Below are 18,954 nucleotides of genomic sequence, written 5' to 3' on the forward strand. Positions count from 1 at the left end.
CGATTTGTCAGCTGCAACAGACCTCCCAAACCAACCCACGCTGCCATGGGCAGCTTGCTTTTACAGAGGTCCTGGGTGCTACAGAAACAAGTTACCCAATACTGATTATTAACTCATTAACTATCCATTAACTAATGACTATTGAGAGATTTGCCTTTTGGTGGTTTCCCTCCAGTTTTGGGCACCAAACTCTTGCGAAACCACTGCTGGAGTAACTCAGAAATGGTTATCCCCTGCACAGGTGTGCAGCATCCTCCTAGCTGGATGTACAGCCTCACCTTCATGCTGACACAAGCTGTGCTCTGCAAATTCACCTTTCAGAGCAGAGCCTCTAATAACCTGACTCTAACTCTGCAAGCAGTACTCTAGCAAGTCTGGTGCCATGTCCCTCAGCACCACATCTCTGCCTCTTTAGAATACCTCCAGGAACAGGAACTCAGCTACCTGCCTGGGGAGCCTATACCAGTCTGAGAATCCTGTCAGGCAAAAAGTTCCTTCTAATGTCCAATGTAAACCTTCCCTCACGCAATTGAGTCCATATCCTCTCTTAATAGGAAGTGAGTAGGGAGAAGAGACCAACACCCACTTCACTCCAACCTCCCTTCAGAGCCAGAAGCTCTCCATTCAGCCTCCTTTTCTCCAGACTAAACAACCCCAGTTTCTCCTGCTGCTCCTCACCAGACCTGTTCCCCAGACCTTTCAGCAGGCTTTTTACCCTTCTCTGGACCTGCTGCAGCATCTCAACGTTTTTGTGTAGCAAGAAGCCCAAAACTGAACACGGGACTCAAGCTGTGGCCTCACCAGTGTTGGGTGCAGAGGAACAATTATTTCCCTGGTTCTGTTGGCCACTCTATTGCCGATGCAGGCCAGGATGCTGTTGGCCTTGATCACCTGAGCACATGCTGGCTCACCTTCAGCTGGCTGTTGACCAGCACCTCTAGGTCCTTCTCTGCTGGGCAGCTTTCCAGCCACTCTGCCCCAAGCCTAGAGTATTCACGGTTTTGCTGTGACCCTGGTGCAGGACCTGGCACTTGGTCTTGTTGACTCTCATACAATTGATCCTGGCTCATTGACTCAGCCTGTCACTTCCCTGGTCCTGCTGGCCATGCCATTCCTGATGCAGGGCAGGAATGCTTCTCAAAGAGAAAAAGGCCCAGTCTGCTTAGCTAAATAGTAGAAGTAAGGTAATATAGAACTGTCCACAGTTCCTCAATAAAGGTTCCAACACAGTATCCAAGGTTAGAGAGAGCTACTTTGTGTGGTGTTGAATTATGTGGAAAGAGCAAGAATGCTGCAGGGACTCTTACAGCAACCATTACAGAAAATGCAGGACTTAATAAAAGCAAGGTCAAGACTTTGGATATCTTAGAGCCTGACAGAAGTGAAATTGAAGAAGGTACTTTTGATGTCTTGTATGGGTAAAGAAAATAAGCAAATGTTCAGTAATACTAATAGTTAATGAGCAAGGCTCAACCATCTAAACACTTGCCAAACTGACACAGGTTACCCTTTAACCTTTCAGATGCTTTATAACTGTAATTTGTAGCACCAGTGCAGTAGATAAAGCTGTGCTGTATTTGAAACACAGTGTTATCAGTAGCTAAAACACATTCAAAAGGAGTCAATTAAGAGTTTCAGAAACAGTACCCCAAAATTAAAGCTATCTAAACACCTTCTGTTACAGACCACTTCAATTTGAGACATTTTGTTGCCTAGGCAACCAGGTCATGATGCATCTCAGACAGCTCAGACCATAGAAGCACCATCTATGGCTGGTTTTAGGCAGAAGGTATGTACAAGTAATACCTTCCAACAGATTACAGATTTGTTTTGGGTTAAGAAGCCAATATGATCCTATAGGACTTGCAGAGGCTGCTGGGAGGTGTAAATCTAAGACTGAGTGAATAAAAACACAAGAGCAGCAAAACAGCAGCTAAACCTGTGATTTATAGGATAATCTATGTGATTATCTGAGTGGGATTGGCAGCTACATAGAGAGCCCACATGTATGAAATGATCCTGCTGATCTTATCCTAGAGATGAAGGAAATAACCAAGCAGTGGTAGAAGGGGTGCAGACACCCAAATCATTCCATGAATCTATGATGGATATTTTGTATTGCTTAGAATCATGGAATCCCTGAATGGCAGGATTACGTAAGCAGGTCACCCAGGAGCACAGTCAGACTGGTCTTGGAAGTCTCTAGAGACTCTAGATCATATCCAGTTAGGAACTGGCCAAGCAAGTGAAACAAATTACTTCAGTTTGGCACTTGAAGATCTACTTGCTAAAGACAGACCCATGCAGGTGCATGAAGAGGCTCCCCCACTAAAAAATACTTCTCCAGTTCTGGACCCAATGCTTTCCTTCAGGAGTCAGAAGTGCTACCAAATGCTGTGGGGTTACACACTGTTGGATCCCTTGGGGAAGGCATTACTGGAAAACATCCTGGCAGTGGCCACATGCAGTAAAATCTAGGAGGTGTTTGGATCAGGACTCAGAACCTTTTGTATAGGTGGTTATGGCAGGGGATGATTTCTGTGAAAACATTAAAATTTCATGGACAAAGCTGCCCCAAAAACGCTGAGCAGCCACACTGCCTTGCTACAAGGTGGTGGGGAAGTACACAACAGTCAGTTCTAGCTAGTCCAGAGAGAGGCAACAAGGCTGGTGAGGGAGCTGCAGCATGACCCTATGAGGAGAGGCTGAAGGAGCAGAGGTTGCTCATCCTGGAGAGTTGCTCTCTACAACTACCTGAAAGGAGGTTGTAGCCAGGTGGGAGATGGTCTCTTCTGCCATACAGCCAGTGACAGAACAAGAGAACACAGTCTCAAGCTGTTCCAGGGCAGTTTTAGACTGGATGTCAGGAAGAAATTCTTCACAGAAGGAGTGATTGACATTGGAATGGGCTGCCTGGAGAGGTGGTGGAGCCATCATCCCTGGAGATGTTTAAAAGGAGACTGGATGAGGGACTTAGTGCCATGGTTTAGTTAATTAGGAGGTGTTAGGTTGGACTCTATGATCTCAAAGTTCTTTTCCAACCTGATTAATTCTGTGATTCTGGAATTTGAAATGTTTACAACCTGAAACAAGAGGTACTTCTGTCCGATCCATGATGACCATGTCAGAAAGAGGAGGGAGGCTCAACAAAAGACATATAGGAGGCTTCAGTCATCTGGATGGCATGTTTGGTGTTACATTACCAGATAAAAAACACCCCCAAAACCACAACCCAGCAACAAACCACACTCGCTGCTTGGTTGCAGTCTTGTCATTGCTAAGTATCAGAGAGTTCACCTTGGAACAGACGGAACTATGAGAAGAGGCTGAGCTATAATTAACAAAGTGCCAGGTCCTGTGCTTGGATCACAAAAACTCCATGCAAGGCCATGGACCTGGGGCAGAGTTGTTGGAAAGCTGCCCAGCAGAGAAGGAACTGGGGGTGATGATTGACAGCTGGCTGAAGATGAGCCAGAATATACCCAGGTGGCTAGGAAAGACAACAGAATTCTGGCCTGCGTGAGGAATAATGTGGCCAGCAGGAGCAGAGAAGTGATTGTCACAGAACCACAGATTGTTAGGGGTTGGAAGTGACCTTGAAAGATCGAGACAAACTCACCTGCCAGAGCAGGATCACCTATGGTAGTTCAAACAGGAACGTGTCTGGGTGGGTTTTGAGTGTCTCCAAAGACTGAAACTCCACAACCTCTCTGGGCAGCCTGTGCCACTGTTCTGTCACTCTCACAGTGAAGAGGTTTTTCTTTATGTTCCCATGGAACCTTCTCTGCCCAAGCTTGCACACAATATTCCAGATGTTGTCCCTATATACTCAGCATTGGTGGGGCTGCACCTTGAGTCCTTGGCCTCTCACTACAAGAGGGTAATTTAAGTGCTGAAGCATGTCCAGAGAAGGGCAGCAAAGCTGATGAAAGGTCTGGAAAACAGGTCTGGTGAGGAGTGGCTGAAGGAACTGGACTTGTCTGGAGAAGAGGAAGATGAAGAACTTCTAGCTTCTCTCCACATGAAGACAGCAAGAAATGGTTAGCCCCAAGGCAAGTGAAAATCCTTAACCTAACTCTGCCTGGCATAGTTTTTACACTATAAATTCTGCTTTTATACAGCTTTAGGTTAGTAGTGGGAAGCCTTTTTGTATCTTAAAAGATGTCTGGAGAGTCAAGGCTGTTGCAGGCAGAATGAGTGAGGAACTTCAAAGACTGCAGCCCTGGGTGAGCATTAGGTAAATGCAGTAGAAGACCTCACAAAATCGGTGACATTCCAGAGACACTTCCATTATTTTCCAGTTACTTTTATGTACTGTTAGATGCTTTATGCCTGATACTTGGATAAGGTACAGTGGTCATGCAAGTTTAAGTGGTTGGGTTTAGCTGCAAGCCTCATTGCAGCAATTAAGCCATTTCCCCAAATCTATATATCCTACTTCAGAGCTGTTTGGGTGACAGGGCACCATCGATCCTCCCTTCTACAGAAAGCTTGCAAAGCAAATCGATAGAACTGCATATTTGAGGGGCCTGGCACCAAAAAAATCAAGTGAAAATCACCTGCCATAAGCACCACCATGCTAAGAGAAAACTTTGCTTCCGAGCAAGATGCTGCTAAGACACTGAACTGATTTATTACAAAGGTAGTAAATGATGGTGACCTCAGCTTTTGTGCCCACAAATACCATACTCCATAGACTGGGGAACAGCCTGTTGGAGAGCAGTGCAGATGAGAGGGATCTGAGGGTCCTGGTGAACAGAAGGATGCCCATGAGCCAGCAATGTGCCCTTCTGGCCAAGAAGGACAATGGCTTCCTGGAGTGTATTAGAAGGGGTGGGGTAAGTAGGTCAAGAGACATTCTCCTGTCTCTGTACTCTGCCATGGTGAGGCCACATCTGGAATATTGTGCCCAGTTCTGGGCCCCTCAGGTCAAGCAGGACCTCAGGGAACTGCTTGAAAGAGTCCAGCACAGAGCCACAAAGATGCTGAAGGGAGTGGAATATGTCCCTGCTGAGGAAAGGCTGAGGGAGCTGGGGCTCTTTAGCCTGGAGAAGAGAAGCCTGAGGAGTGACCTCATTCATGTTTATAATGATGTGAAAGGTGAATGTCAGGAGGATGGAGCCAGGCTCTGCTCAGAGATGCCCAGTGACAAGACCAGGGTCAGTGGATGCAAACTGAAGCAGAGGAGGTTCCACAGGAAAATAATGGAAAAACTTTTTCACTGTGAGGGTGACAAAATTTGGAACAGGCTGCCCAGAGAGCTTGGGGAGTCTCCTTCTCTGGAGACATTCAAAACCCACTTGGGTGTTTTCCTGTATGATCTACTCTAAGTGATCCTGTTGCGGCAGGGGGTTAGACTCAGTCTTTTGAGGATCCTTCCACCCCCTAACATTCTGTGATCCTGTATTTCTCTGGCCATCTTAATTTACCTCCTTGTGCTTTTTTGGGGTTGTTTTTGTTTTATTTTAACCTTTTGTTTCAAAGCATTATATGCTAATAGACTTCTTACATTTATAATACTTCCAAACCTCATACATTTATAGCATATATATACTTGAAGGGAGGTTGTAGCCAGGTGGGGGTTGGTCTCTTCTGCCAGACAACCAGCAACAGAACAATGGGACAGTCTCAAGTTGTGCTGGGGGAGGTATAGTCTGGATGTTAGGAGGAAGTTCTTGCCAGAGAGAGTGATTAGCATGGGCTGCCCAGGGAGGTGGGGGAGTCACCATCCCTGGAGGTGTTCAAGCAAAGCCTGGATGAGGCACTTAGTGCCATGGTCTAGTTGACTGGTTAGGGCTGGGTGCTAGGTTGGACTGGGTGATCTTGGAGGTCTCTTCCAACCTGATTGATTCTATGATTCAATCGTCCCCAACCTGCACTACAAGTAAGGAACACAGGTACAAGGAATGTTGAGATATTTAGTAGAGGTAAGTGACTAATTGGATTCTGACATCCACATTGGTTAAATAATTTATGATCCTCAGGCTACAGCTAAGCAAACTGTTCATTTCAAATAGAGAAGATTTAACTTTCATTCCTCCTTTGATCTGAACAGGATCTTACCACAGATTATTTATCAGTTGATTGAATCTTGTAGAGAGATGGGGGTCCTGACCTCTGCCTATTTATTCCATTTTGCTGTTTAACTTCATTTCACTAGGAAAAACAAGGACAAGGCTGTGACAGTTCACAGAGATGCAATTTGTCTGTTGAACTTAGCTTGGCATCTGTTAGACACACAGAGAAACAAAAGAAACGGCATAAATATTCATCAGCAAAGAAGTCACCCACAATGCAGGATTTGAAACATTAGATGTTATTTTGGTAATGATAATAGTGATTCATCAACCCTAATGATCTCTCAGTACATTGCCTGACTGATCTTTCACTCGTGTGAGTGTAATTTATTTTTTCTCATTTGGTGTCCTGCCTATCATTTGTTCCCAAAATATGGAAGCACATTTACATAATAGAATTCTGCTCGCTGGAACCGGATGGGATGGAGGTTTTTCTTTCAGGTAATGACAGTGGTACCAGCTCCATCTTCCCTTTGCATCTCATTTGAATAAAGCCTCTAATGTGACAAGTGGAAGATGGCACTGCCTCACAACCGGCTAATTGGGGGAGGAATGATGGTGCAGGCATCAGGTAACACCAAAACCTTTCATAACCTTTTGAGTTATAACTCTGCTTATCCTTGTAAATGAATCTTCTAATGACTTGTTTTTCTGGATTGTAAATCTGCCAGAACACAGAGTGGGGAAAAAAAACCAAACAAACTATCCTGTCTTAACAAAAAGGCACAGCTCAACATAAAACCTCAGCACTACAGCTATCCCAGCTGAGATTTTTAACTCATTGGAAGAAAGTTTTACTATTAAAAGCATAGTAAGGTCCCCTGTCCTCGAGTCCAGTATACCCCAAAATTCCTCTCCTTCTGCGGTTTGAATGGGAGAAGAAAGGCATGAAAAACCTGTTCCCCTGCCCTACTCTGCAGGCTTGAAGGGGGGGGAGCAAAGGGCCCCTCCAGCATGAGGGGTGCCCCTTGCAGATGCCCATGATGAAATTGGGCTGGGGATTGGCTGTGCCCTTCACACCTCGGCAGTGGTAACTCTACTCTTTGTCTAGGAAGAATATAAATATTGGGGTACTTTCCACCTTGGGGTTCCCACCTTAGAGTTCTCCCCTGCCTGGATAGTTCCTGCAGAAAGAATCCCCTGCACTCCAAAGGACAAGCTCCTGAGGGACAGGACCGTCCCTGCTTTGGACAGCTTCCCATCATAAGCACTCCTTTTATGCAGGCTTGATAGGCCTTAACAAGCCTCGGAGGTCTTTTGAGAGGAGGGGACAAGCATCTGGAGCCCCCTTTCTCTCAGCCAGCCTGGCTCACCTGCGAGTAAACTTTTGGCTCAGCCTGATTAATAGTGGGGAATGCTATATTTAGTAGCTCAGCCTTTTCCAACTTCTGACTTCCAAAACAGTCAAATTTACCTATGGTGTCCTTGTAGATCTTCTCAGTCTGACTGAATCTGCTAATTAAAACTAAATTAATTTCTGTCTGTAGTTTTGGGAGCGGGATTTTGGGAAAATAAAGTAACTCTATTTTTCTATATGTTCCTGACTCGGCCACTTTAATTCCCTGCCTGCACAATGACTGACTTACAGTAGGCACCTGAAAAATCTCTGGGTCCTTTGCATGTGGTGCCTGAAACCCCACAGAAGTAGACAGGGGAAGGTTATCTAATTCTTTTAGACACAAAGAAATTACAACTCAGGCTCATAAACCCACAAATATTCTACAAAGCGTAACAAAAATCATCTGGGTTCCATTTAAAAGCGTGAGCTGAGAGCTTGCTTGATTTGTTGGAAGGCAGCCAAGGGAGGAACACACAAATACACTGTGGTAGCTTCCTTCTAGTCAAAGCATTGTGGAACGACTAAGACAGGCATTAACCAAAAGAAAAGGGCCACTTCCTTCTCATTCCAAAAGGAAGTGGAGATACTTCTTGAAACGACTGAATATGCACAAAAAAAAAATCTCCTCAAGGCAAGCTGCAAGAGGCTAGTGGAGATGACAGGTGAAGCTCTGAAAGGTCTGCAAACAGCTGATCTACTGCTGTAGTCTCACCCTGCCAAGCTCAGCAAACCTCTGACAAGCCCAGTCCTGAGAGCAGATAAAGGATCTGACTTAGGCCTGGCCCTTTATGATTCACCTCCTTTAGGACTGAATTATGGTCACTGTGAGGACAGTCAAGTGTGGAGCAAAGGCTCAGAGGGGCTGCAGGATTTCAGACCTCAGAGATTTTCCAAGTCACAACTGGACAAAGTCCCAGGCAAACCTGGCTGAATGTGACATTGGTTTTGCTTTGAGTGGGAGCTCAACCTCTCCTTCCAGACTTAGACTTTCTAAAGGATCACAGCACAGAGAAATCCCCTCAGTTTCTATGACTGTGCCTCAAATCCCCTGTACTTACTGTACGAGTTGGGTGATTTTGGTATTCACTGCATGATAGCACTTCTGGACAGAGAGAAATGAGGTTTTGATGAGCCATGGTGGTAAGGTCTGTTGGTTTTAGCCTCCCAGCTCCTGGGAGATGCTTCCTTTGGCAGTTTGCTCCTGCTCAAACTCACTTCTTCAAAACTCATTCTTTATGCTCTTTTGGCTTGTCCACAAGGTACCTTCAGCAATATTGGGTGTTGCAGGGGTCTCTAGCAAGCATCATCCTTGTGGCTGCTTTCTCCTGACCATTGCAGAACTGTGATCAGCTCTAGCTAGGTTGCTTTGACCTGTACCAAGTATCTCCATAGCTAAGACAGATCCCTTTCCCTCTGTCATTTCAGAAATCGTTTTCTGCTTCTTCCTTGGTTAGGAACAATGAAACCAAATGAAATAGGTCTAGAAAAGACCTTGTGGGATCATCTCATCCATTAACCTTTCCCCAAGGCCTTCAGAGTGAATAATAGAAAGATAAGTTGGCAAACTCCAGCTGCCATGCTTTCAAAGTTTGGCTTCTCCTAAAGAAGTATGTCCCTCTTGTAAACATGGGAGAGCCTGTGTTTGATTGCTGAGCTGTGCAGGGATTAATTTTCAAGTGCTTGTTGTGCTTAGGCAGCCCACTGCTGCCATGATGTGCTTCAGGAAGCTCCAGATTCTGCAACTGTCAGCACTAAGGCTCAAAGAAAGCTCATGGCAAAGGGCGGTTGCTGTCCTCTCCTTAAAAGACAAAAACATGACTGACTGCACCTTGTGCAGCAGCATTGGTTAAAAACAAACACCACATAATAAAATCCTAAGTAAAATTATTGATTCTCTAAAGAAATCCATCCTTACATTTCTGAATCTCTCTCGTGCAATGCATCTGGTTTCTAAAGCACATCTTTATTGGGTTTGACTGTTCAGGGAGTTTGAGCGACTGACAAGCACTCTCCTCACTGGTGTCAAGTGACAGGACAAAGGACAGCGAATACAAACTGGAACACAAAAGGTTCCACATAAACATAAGGAACAGATTTGTTTCAATTGGAAAAGCTCTCTAAGATCATCAAGTCCAGATATTGGCCTGACACCACCATAGCCATTAAATCATGTCTCCAGGTGCCATGTTCACATGTTTCTTGAGCACTTCCAGGGATGGTGACTCCACTGTCTCCCTGGGAAGCCTGTTCCAATGTCTGATCACTCTTGTAAGAAAGAAATTATTCCTCATATCCAGCCTCCCCTGGCACAATTCCAGGCCATTTCCTCTTGTCCTATCACCTGATACTAGGGAGAAGAGACCAATCCCCACCTCACTCTAACCTCCTTTCAGGGAGTTGTAGAGAGCAGTGAGGTCTCTCCTCAGCCTCTTGTTCTGCAGACTAAACAGCCTCAGTTCCCTCAGCTGCTCCTCACCAGACCTGTTCTCCAGACCCTTCCCCAGCTTCATTGCCCTTCTCTAGATAAGCTCCCGCACATCAGTGTCCCTCCTGTCAGTGAGGGCCTAAAACTGTACACAGCCTCACCAATGCCAAGTACAAGGTCATGGTCACTTCTCTGGTCAGAATATTCCTCAACCAGGTCAGGATGCTGGCAGCCTTCTTGGTCACCTGAGCACATGCTGGCTTGTCTTCACTAGGTTATCACTTAACACCCCAAGGTCTTTCTCTGCTGGGCAACTTTCCAGCCACTCTGCCCCAAGCCATGCTTGGGATTGTTGTGACCGAAGATGAGCACCTGGCACTTGACCTTGTTGAATCTCACACAGTTGGCCTCAGCCCATAGATCCAGCCTCTCCAGGTCTCATTTCAAAGCCTTCCTACCTTTGAGCAAATCAACACTCCCACCAGTTTGGTATCATCTGCAGGCTTACTGATGGTGCAATAAGTAACTGAAGTAACTAGGATTAGACTACACATCTAAGCAGTTGATGGAGAAGAACCCAGGAAAAATAACTTTTCCAGGCATTCAGCATCAGCAGACTACCAGCCTTGAAAGCAGTGATGAAGCAGTGGAAAGCCTCACAGCCAGCAAAACAAATGAAGATCAGCATATTGATGAAACAGTTAATACATATTCCTTCCCCATATTCCCTATGGAGATGGAGAGCTGCTCTGTGAACCTGCATAGACTGCTCTATCTGAAAGAAAAGGTATCTGACATTGCTAGAGAAATTTGTTGTAGTAGATTCTAGCTGACTGTGATGTAGAAAACAACCTTTCTTTGAGTTTTACTACAGCTGAAGTAACTGATGTGGAGACACAGGCTTCATTGTGCTTTGATGAGCAGGATGCATACAGTATTATCTCTTTTTCCTCACTCTCCATATAACAAGAGAATGTAAATTCAGTCACACCCCTGATTGCTGTGGCTGGAAAACTGCAATCATGGGTGTGTGAGAACATAAAATGAAACTGGGAGAGATACCATAACAAATGGCAGACAGTGTGTGTCAGAGACACCACTTCTCAGGAAAGAAATGACAAGAAGGAAGCTGTCCTCCCTTGCAGTCCTCTATGGTGAGGTATTGAAACAGTCAGTTCGTTGTGGACAATGTTTATAGAATCACAGAATCATTTCAGTCAGAAAAAACCTTTGAGATCATGCAGTCCAACCAGTATCTAGCTCTACCAAGTCTGCTGCTAAATCTAACCTAAAGCTCCCCTGGTGCAACCTGAGGCCAATTCCTCTCTTCCTATCACTTGTTAATAAGGAGAAGAGACCAACACCCAGCTGGCTCCAAACTGCTTTCAGAGGGCTGTAGAGAGCAATGAGGTCTCCCCTCAACCTCCTTTTTTCCAGGCTGAACACTCCCAGTTCCCTCAGCTGCTCCTCACCAGACCTGCTCTCCAGGTTTATTGCCCTTTTCTGTACCTGCTCTGGCATCTCAATGTCCATTAGCTGGACCAATTAGGAACATTTGCAATGAACCATCTAAAGAGATGAGCTCCTGTTAACCACTTAAACTGCTGTATCTAAATCACAAGTGCCACCCATCAACAACAACTGGCAGCCTGATGGATTCAGTGTGATGAAGCAGCCACATTACATTCCCAGATTAAACACAGCGTGTTGATCCAAAGTGCAGGGTCACTCGCCACACAGTCATTAACCTAGGAGGTTATCAGTAGTGATTTGTCTCAGCACCCTATCATGTAGAGTTGTAAGCTGCCCCACACAACAGCACCAAAACATCCATGATGCACTGTCAAACAGGCTAAACACCAAAACAATAAAATCATGAAGTTATTTTCCCACAGCAGGGGACAGAGTGATCCCATACATTTTAGTTTCCTGAGGAATTGAGTTTAAAAGAACATTAGCAGCACAGGATGAGAAAATGAACTATGGGGAAAAAAATGGACTGGATTGAAAAAGAAGTTCTTCCATGAACTGGAAGACAAAGCAAGACTCACCAACTGGAAACAAAGAGAAGAAAGAACTGTACTTGGATAAACAGCTCAACCTTACCGTTTACTCTTCAGTAGTTACTCTGCACAGCCATCTGGAAGTTCCTCTGTGGTAATTCCTTTTTAACAGTTCCATAATCACATCTTAATTTGGTGTTTCTTAGAAGGATTAAAAGAAATGCTTTGCTTCTGCCAGCCCCATCTGTGCAGACACAGACCACGCACGGGCAAGGCACACGCGAGGGCTGGGGATGAGCAGGCCACCTGCCAAAGCCACTGCTGTCCGAGAGCAGCTCTCCTGAGAGTCTGCTTGATGCACCTGCAATCTCTTGCTAGGCTCTTTCCAGATCAGCCATGTTTGTTCAGCTCTCAAGATCAGAAAATCCCAAGGCCTTAGGCAGGATGAGTCTTTTCCATTATTCTGAAGGTGTTCATCCTCAAGAAAAAGTTCAGGATGTGCTGATGGAGATTCGCAGTCAGCTTTCTCCAAGAACTATGGCTTTACCAGTAGAAAGTTTTCCTAATGATTAGCTTGATGGTTCTTTTTTAACTGATCTGCACTTTGAGTCCCATTACTTTTCCTTGTATCCACTGTGAGCACAGAGAGCAGATTTATTGCCTGCCTCACCGCAGCAGCTTTTTATTTATTCGGAGAGATGTCCTCCATCATGTTCTCTGCTTTAGACTGAATAATCCAGTTTCTGCTCTCCTCCAAACTAGATGAACCCTTTCCTCGCTGTAAAAAGGAAAGAAAAAAAAAAATCTTGAAATGTTTTGCATCTTAGCATCTCAGTTGAGTTTAAATAACAAACCCAAATCCCACATATTGGCATGAAAAGTCATTTTCAAAGTGAAAGTTCAGACATTTCAGCTAAAAAAAAAAAGCCCTAAAATTCAATGTCTCAGATCAAATTCCAGATATTTTAATGCATAAAAACTAAAAGGATGCACCCACAAAAAAGAAATCAAGCAGGTGTTGATAGATCTATAGCATTGGTCACAAAGATGGTGCTATGAAAGCTTCTCTCAGCTTTGTCACTTGAAGCAAGCTGAACTAACTTAAAACAGCATTAAGAGCTTTGAGTGTGAGTACAGAATCAGGGAATTGTTTTGGTTGGAGAACCAAGATCATCGAGGTGACTGTCAGCCTAACACCACAATGGTCACTAAACCATATCCCAAAGTGCCCTGTCCACATGTTTCTTGAAGACCTCAGTTAGAATTAAAGAAAAAACACCATCAAGAAGGTGCATCTTCATCACTTTCTACCTCCACTGCCATCAAGAGCAACTAGGTCTGTGCCCTAGCAGCATTGGATGTGTGGCTTTCAGGTAAGCCACGGACAGAAGCAAGGTTTCAACGGTCAGAGAGGCAGCTAGTCCAACCCTACTGCACTAAGCATGGACATCTCCAACTAGATCAGGTTGATCACAGCCCCATCAAACCTGACCTTGAATGTTTCCAGGGATGAGGCTGCCACCACCTCTGTGGGCAGCCTACACCAGTGTTCCACTACTCTCACAGTAAAGAACGTCTCCCTAATGTCCCATCTAAATCTACTCTGCTCTACTTTCAAACCACTGTCTCTTGTACTGTTGTTACACACTCTTGCAAGCAGCCCTTCCCCAGCTTTCTTGTAGCCTCCCTTCAGGTAGTGGAAGTCAGAGAATCATAGAATTGTCTTGGAAGAAACCTTTAATATCACAAAATCCACCCATCAACCTAGCACTCCCACAGCCATTAAACCATGTCCTCAAGTACCATGTCCATATGTCTTTTGAACACCTCCAGGCATGGTGACTCCACCACCTCTCTGGGCAGCCTGTTCCAATGTCTGACCACTGTGGCACATCAGGAGAACAGCAGTACATTTCCAAGGGAAAGCAGGACAGTGCAGGTGTTACACAGTTCTCCCTCTAATTCCTTATCTAAACTGCAGCTACACTGTCTGAAGTGGTTGGATCTTAAGGGACTTTATTTCCATTGTTGCAAGGTCCCAATGCACACAAACTTGCACTTCATAACTGGAAACTACACACCTCAGATGTCCATTAGAAATGTCATGCAGATCTTTTTTGTCCCAGGCTTTCCCTCATTTATCTGGTACTAACTTTGCTGCTTTCATAATTGGTTCCTAATCACTGTAATTAAATGTATTGACTGCTTCAGACCAAGGGCGTGCAGGGCATGGGAATGGTTTTCAACTTCTTTCTCCCTATCTCTCAACTCTGTAAACAGAATTTCCTCAGAAGCATGTTTACCCTTTTAATTACTTGCATTAAAAGTCAGGTATGGCCTAGAGATAGATGTTAGCTGACTGTAACAGCAGATGTGCCAGTATAGGTTGGGCACTGACCTGTTGGAGAGCAGTGCAGAGGAGAGGCATCTCAAGGTCTTGGTGGTCAGAAGGGTCCCCATGAGCCAGCAATGTGCCCTTCTGGCCAAGAAGGACAATGGCATCCTGGGATGTGTTGGAAAGGGTGGGGCAAGTCAAGAGAGGTTCTCCTGCTCCTCTACTCTGCCATGGCAAGGCCACATCTGGAATATTCTGTCCAGTTCTAGGACCCTCAGGGAACTGCTTGAAAAAGTCCAGCACAGAATCACAAAGATACTGAAGGGAGTGGAACATCTCCCTGATGAGGAAAGGCTGAGGGAGCTGGGGCTCTTTAGCCTGGAGAAGAGGAGCCTGAGGAGTGACCTCATTCATGTTTATAAAGATGTGAAAGGTGAGTGTCAGGAGGATGGAGCCAGGCTCTGCTCAGAGATGTCCACTGGCAGGGACCAGGGGCAATGGATGCAAGGTGCAGCAGAGGATATTCCATGGGAACATAAGGAAAAACTTCTTCACTGTGAGGGTGACAAAACTTTGAAATAGGCCGTCCAGAAAGGTTGTGAAAACTTTCAGAACTCAATTGGATGCATTCATGTGTGAGTTACTCTAGGTGATCCTGCTCTGGGTGTGGGGGTTGGACCAGATGATCTTTTGAGGTCCCTTCCAATTTCTAACTTTCTGTGATTCTGTATGCATTCATGGGATGTCACAGTCAAATAGAAGATGCTTGAGAAGCTGTGTGGAAGGAGCTGGCCTGCAGCTCAGCACAGATATCTGGGCTACTATAGGTTGATCAGAGGCTGCAGAGCCCTCCCAGGGATTTGGAAGGTCTGTGAGGATCAGCTTAGGCTCAGCCATAGTCGGTCACAGGTAGACAGGAGGACAAGGTGTGTACACAAAGTCTCTTCTTCCTTATATCTCCTCAGGAAGTTCACATGGACAGTTTTCCATATACATCACCACAAGCATTGCCTCCCTGCACCTTCTTAGACTCAGAGAATTGTTTTGGCAGGAAAAGATCTTTAAGATTGAGTTTATCCATTATGTAACTCTACCAAGGCTGGAGCTAAACCCTGCTCCTCAGCACAATATCTCTACCTCTTTGAAACACCTCCAAGGATCGGGATTCAACCACCTCCCTGGGGAAGCTGCTCCAGTGTTTAATAACTTTTTCACTGCAGAAGTTTCCTCTAATTTGCAACCTAAATCACCCCTGGTTTGTGGCCATTTCCTCTCATTCTATCACTTCATACTAAAGAAGCTGACCCACATCTGTCTACAGCTTCCTCCAAGCCAAAGTCCTATCCCACCTGGGGACACATCCCGAGCCTCACTGCCACCTGCATCATGGCTGTACCTTAGCTTTGCTCCCCCATCTGTCTGCCAGCATGCTCCCAAAACACAGATCAGGGCAGATGGGTTGCCTTAGCATGGCAGAGTTGAGCCACGGCATTGAATAACGTGGCCAGCACAGACTACAGTTCCTAACTGGTCCTTATCCAGATGGGCAGGATGAGTGAGGTGATTCTGCCCCTTTATTCTGCTCTTGTGAGACCCCTGCTTGGAGTACTTCATCCATGTCTAATGCCTCCAGCACAAGCAGGACATGGAATTGTTGGAGTGGGTTCAGAGGAGGCCACAAAGATGATCAGAGAGCTGGAGAATCTCTCCTATAGGGACAGGCTGAAGTAGTTGGGACTGTTCAGCCTAGTGAAGACTCTCAGGAGACCTTAGAGCAGCCTTCCAGTACTTGAAGGGGGCCTACCAGAAAGCTGAAGAGGGACTTTTTGCAAGGACTGGTAGTGATGGGACGAGAGACAATGGTTTTAAGCTGGAAAAAGTGAGATTTAGACTGGAGATTAGGAAGAAATTATTTAGAGAGAGGGTGGTGAGACACTGGAACAGGATGTCCAGGGATGCTTCCTCTCTGAGGGTGTTCAAGACCAGGTTCGACAGGGTCTTAAGAAATCTGGTCTAGTGGGAGGTGTCCTTGCCCATGGCAGGAGGTTAGAACTGAATGATCTTGAAGGTCCCTTCCAACCCAAACTATTTTGTGTTTCTGTGATTACTAATAGATGGTGACAGGACATGTTAGTACTTTGATAGGGAAGAATTACAGAAGAGGAAAAGGAGTACCCAAAGATAGGAAGTAAGGAGAAGGAAAACCTCTCATTTGAAAATGGGAAGCCCAAAGGAGAAAGAATGTATTTCAGTGCACGTATATCCCAGTTTAAAGCTAACATATCCTCCCTGAAATAGCTGCAGCTTAACACTGAGCTATATTGTTTCATATTCTTTGACAAAACAGAATCCAGGTATTTATGTATGGCTGTAAAATTGCATTATTTTTAAAAGTTACTTCACTGAAGGGGTTGACCTTTCATGTCTCCCGGGTACATTTCTTATACAGCAATAGAAAAATCAACTGCAAACTCTTTTAACATATCTGCTTATTAGAATATGACAACTGGAATGATTAAATAGAGGCAACTGTGTTTCATTTAAGGCTGCAGAGATAAAGAAACAGTCCATAAAAAAAAAAAAGAGCTGAAGAAAATCTGAAGCCACTACTTAAATTCTTCTGTTATTTCTTTGCACTTAAATTTTATTTTCTGGGGTTTAATTTTACACACAATGCTCAGCAAGTATCTGATTTGTAGCTACAACTGCAGCATGTTTACCTGTAAAAGGTCTTTCAAATTAAGACCATTTTTGGTCCTTTTAGACTTTCCCTTCACTGTGAAGCTGAACCAAGAAGCAGCCGCAATTCTTGTGGTCCAAATGGCTTTGATGCCAAAGCTCTTTGCAGATTTAGCATCTGGTTCTGCAGTGTAGAGAAAAAAAAACAGCCTAGTAATTGTCAGCAAGCAGAAAATCAACAGCTCTCGTTTTTCAAAAGGGATTTCTATAGCTCTGTCAAGGATGTACAAAGGAAAGGCAATCAAATTCAGCCATTGATTTGGCTTCCAGAGATGAGAGCCTGATACACACCTTCTGCAATCTGAAATGCCAAATAATGGGAAGCCTTAAGTTGGTTGAGAACCTTGAACACAAGATGTAGTGTCTCAAGTGCCTGAATCACTTTTGGCTCAAATATTCAATAACACAGAATCATAGAGGGGACCTAAAAGATCATCCAGTTTCAACCCCGTGCCAATCCTTCTCTAGCCCAGGTAGCTCAGGGCCCCATCCAACCTGGTCTTGAACACTGCTAGGTGGGGTGGATCTATGCCTTCCTTGGGTGACCTGTTCCAGTGTCTCACCACCTTCATTGGAAATAATTTCTTCCTAATCTCCAGTCTAAATCTCCCCTCTTCCAGATCAAGCCGTTGTCCCTCATTGTCACTGTCCTCACCACAAGCCTTTGCAAGAAGTCCCTCCCCGGCATTCCTGTAGGCCCCCTCAAGTACTGAATGGCTGCTCCGAGGTGTCTCTGGAGCCTTCTTTCCAGGCTGAACAATTCCTGTCCCCCAGCCTGTCCCCATAGTGGAGGCTTTCCAGTCCTCTGATCATCTTTGTGGCCCTCTCTGAACCCACTCCAACAGTTCCATGTCCTTCTTATGCTGGGGGCACAACAACTGGATGTGTTGTTGAGTACTCCTGGGAGTACTCCACTGATAGAGGAGATTCTCCAATCCCCTGATCATCTTTGTGGCCTCCTCTGGACCCTCTCAAACAGTTAAATTTCTTTATTGTGTTGAGGGCATGTAAGAGTTACTGCCACATTTAAAATCACAGAATGGTTTGGGTTGGTAAGGACCTACAAGATCATTTAGTTCCAACCATCCTGCTGTGTGCAGGCACACCTCCTGGTAGATTAGATGACTCAAGGCCCCATCCAACCAGGATAGCTGCCATCAATGTCTCTCTATGTCTGTACTCCTGTTTCTAGAAAACTGTCTCAGAAGGCCTAAGCAGACTGAGAAGTTCACCCATGCTATAGTCCAGCCAGTATCTGCACCTCTCTAAACACAAGAGCCTCACCACAGATCTCCTGGCACTACAGATGCCTGCTTGTACTGTGGCAGTGCTGGGTACTTAGGCTTCAGTGTGATAAGCAGGACTAGGGAAAGGATTGTCCCCGTCTTCAGCACTGGGGAGGCCATGCCATGTGATCTGAGTTCAGTTTTGGGCCTCACACTACAAGAAAGACATTGAGATTCTGGAGTGTGCCCAGAAATGGGCAACAAAGCTGTTGAAGGGTCTGGAGAACAGGTCTGGTGAAGAGCAGCTGAGGGAACTGGGGCTGTTTAGGCTTGAGGAGTCAGAGGGGAGACCTCACTGCTCTCTCCAGCTCCCTGAAAGGAGGTTGGAGTGAGATGGGGGTTGGTCTCTTATCCCTAGTAAAAAGAGATAGGATGAGACAAGAGATCTCAAGTGGCACCAAGTGAAGTTGAGGTTGGTTATTAGGACAAGTTTCTTTTCTGCAAGAGTGGTCAGGTATTGGAACCGGCTGCCCAGGGAGGTGTCTCAAAGAGACAGAGGTGTGGCCCCAGGTGTGCTGGTGGACAGTAGGCTGGTCATTAGCCAACGACATGGCCTTGCAGTTAAGAAGGCCAGTGACATCTTGGGGTGTGCTGAAAAGAGTGTGGCCAGAAGGTCAAGGGATATTCTCCTCTCTTCTATTCTCCCTGGTGAGCTCTGCTGTGTCCTGTTCAAGGAGGACAAGAGACCCCAGCAAGGACAGATGATGTGGGGACTGAAACAACTACCTTTTGTGGAAACACTGAGACACC

The 18,954-nt window shown here is 45.4% G+C and overlaps 1 long non-coding RNA gene across 1 annotated transcript in view; it reads right to left on the reverse strand.

Moving 5' to 3' along the window:
• LOC135178423 (uncharacterized) overlaps nt 1–18,954 on the reverse strand; it is a 74,715-nt gene that overhangs the window by 53,218 nt on the left and 2,543 nt on the right. Inside the window, exon 2 of the long non-coding RNA XR_010303521.1 lies at nt 11,948–12,622. This is a non-coding gene — a long non-coding RNA (uncharacterized LOC135178423). The remainder of the gene's footprint in view (nt 1–11,947; nt 12,623–18,954) is intronic.

Source organism: Pogoniulus pusillus, chromosome 9 (assembly GCF_015220805.1).
Source record: "Pogoniulus pusillus isolate bPogPus1 chromosome 9, bPogPus1.pri, whole genome shotgun sequence".
NCBI lineage: Eukaryota > Metazoa > Chordata > Aves > Piciformes > Lybiidae > Pogoniulus > Pogoniulus pusillus.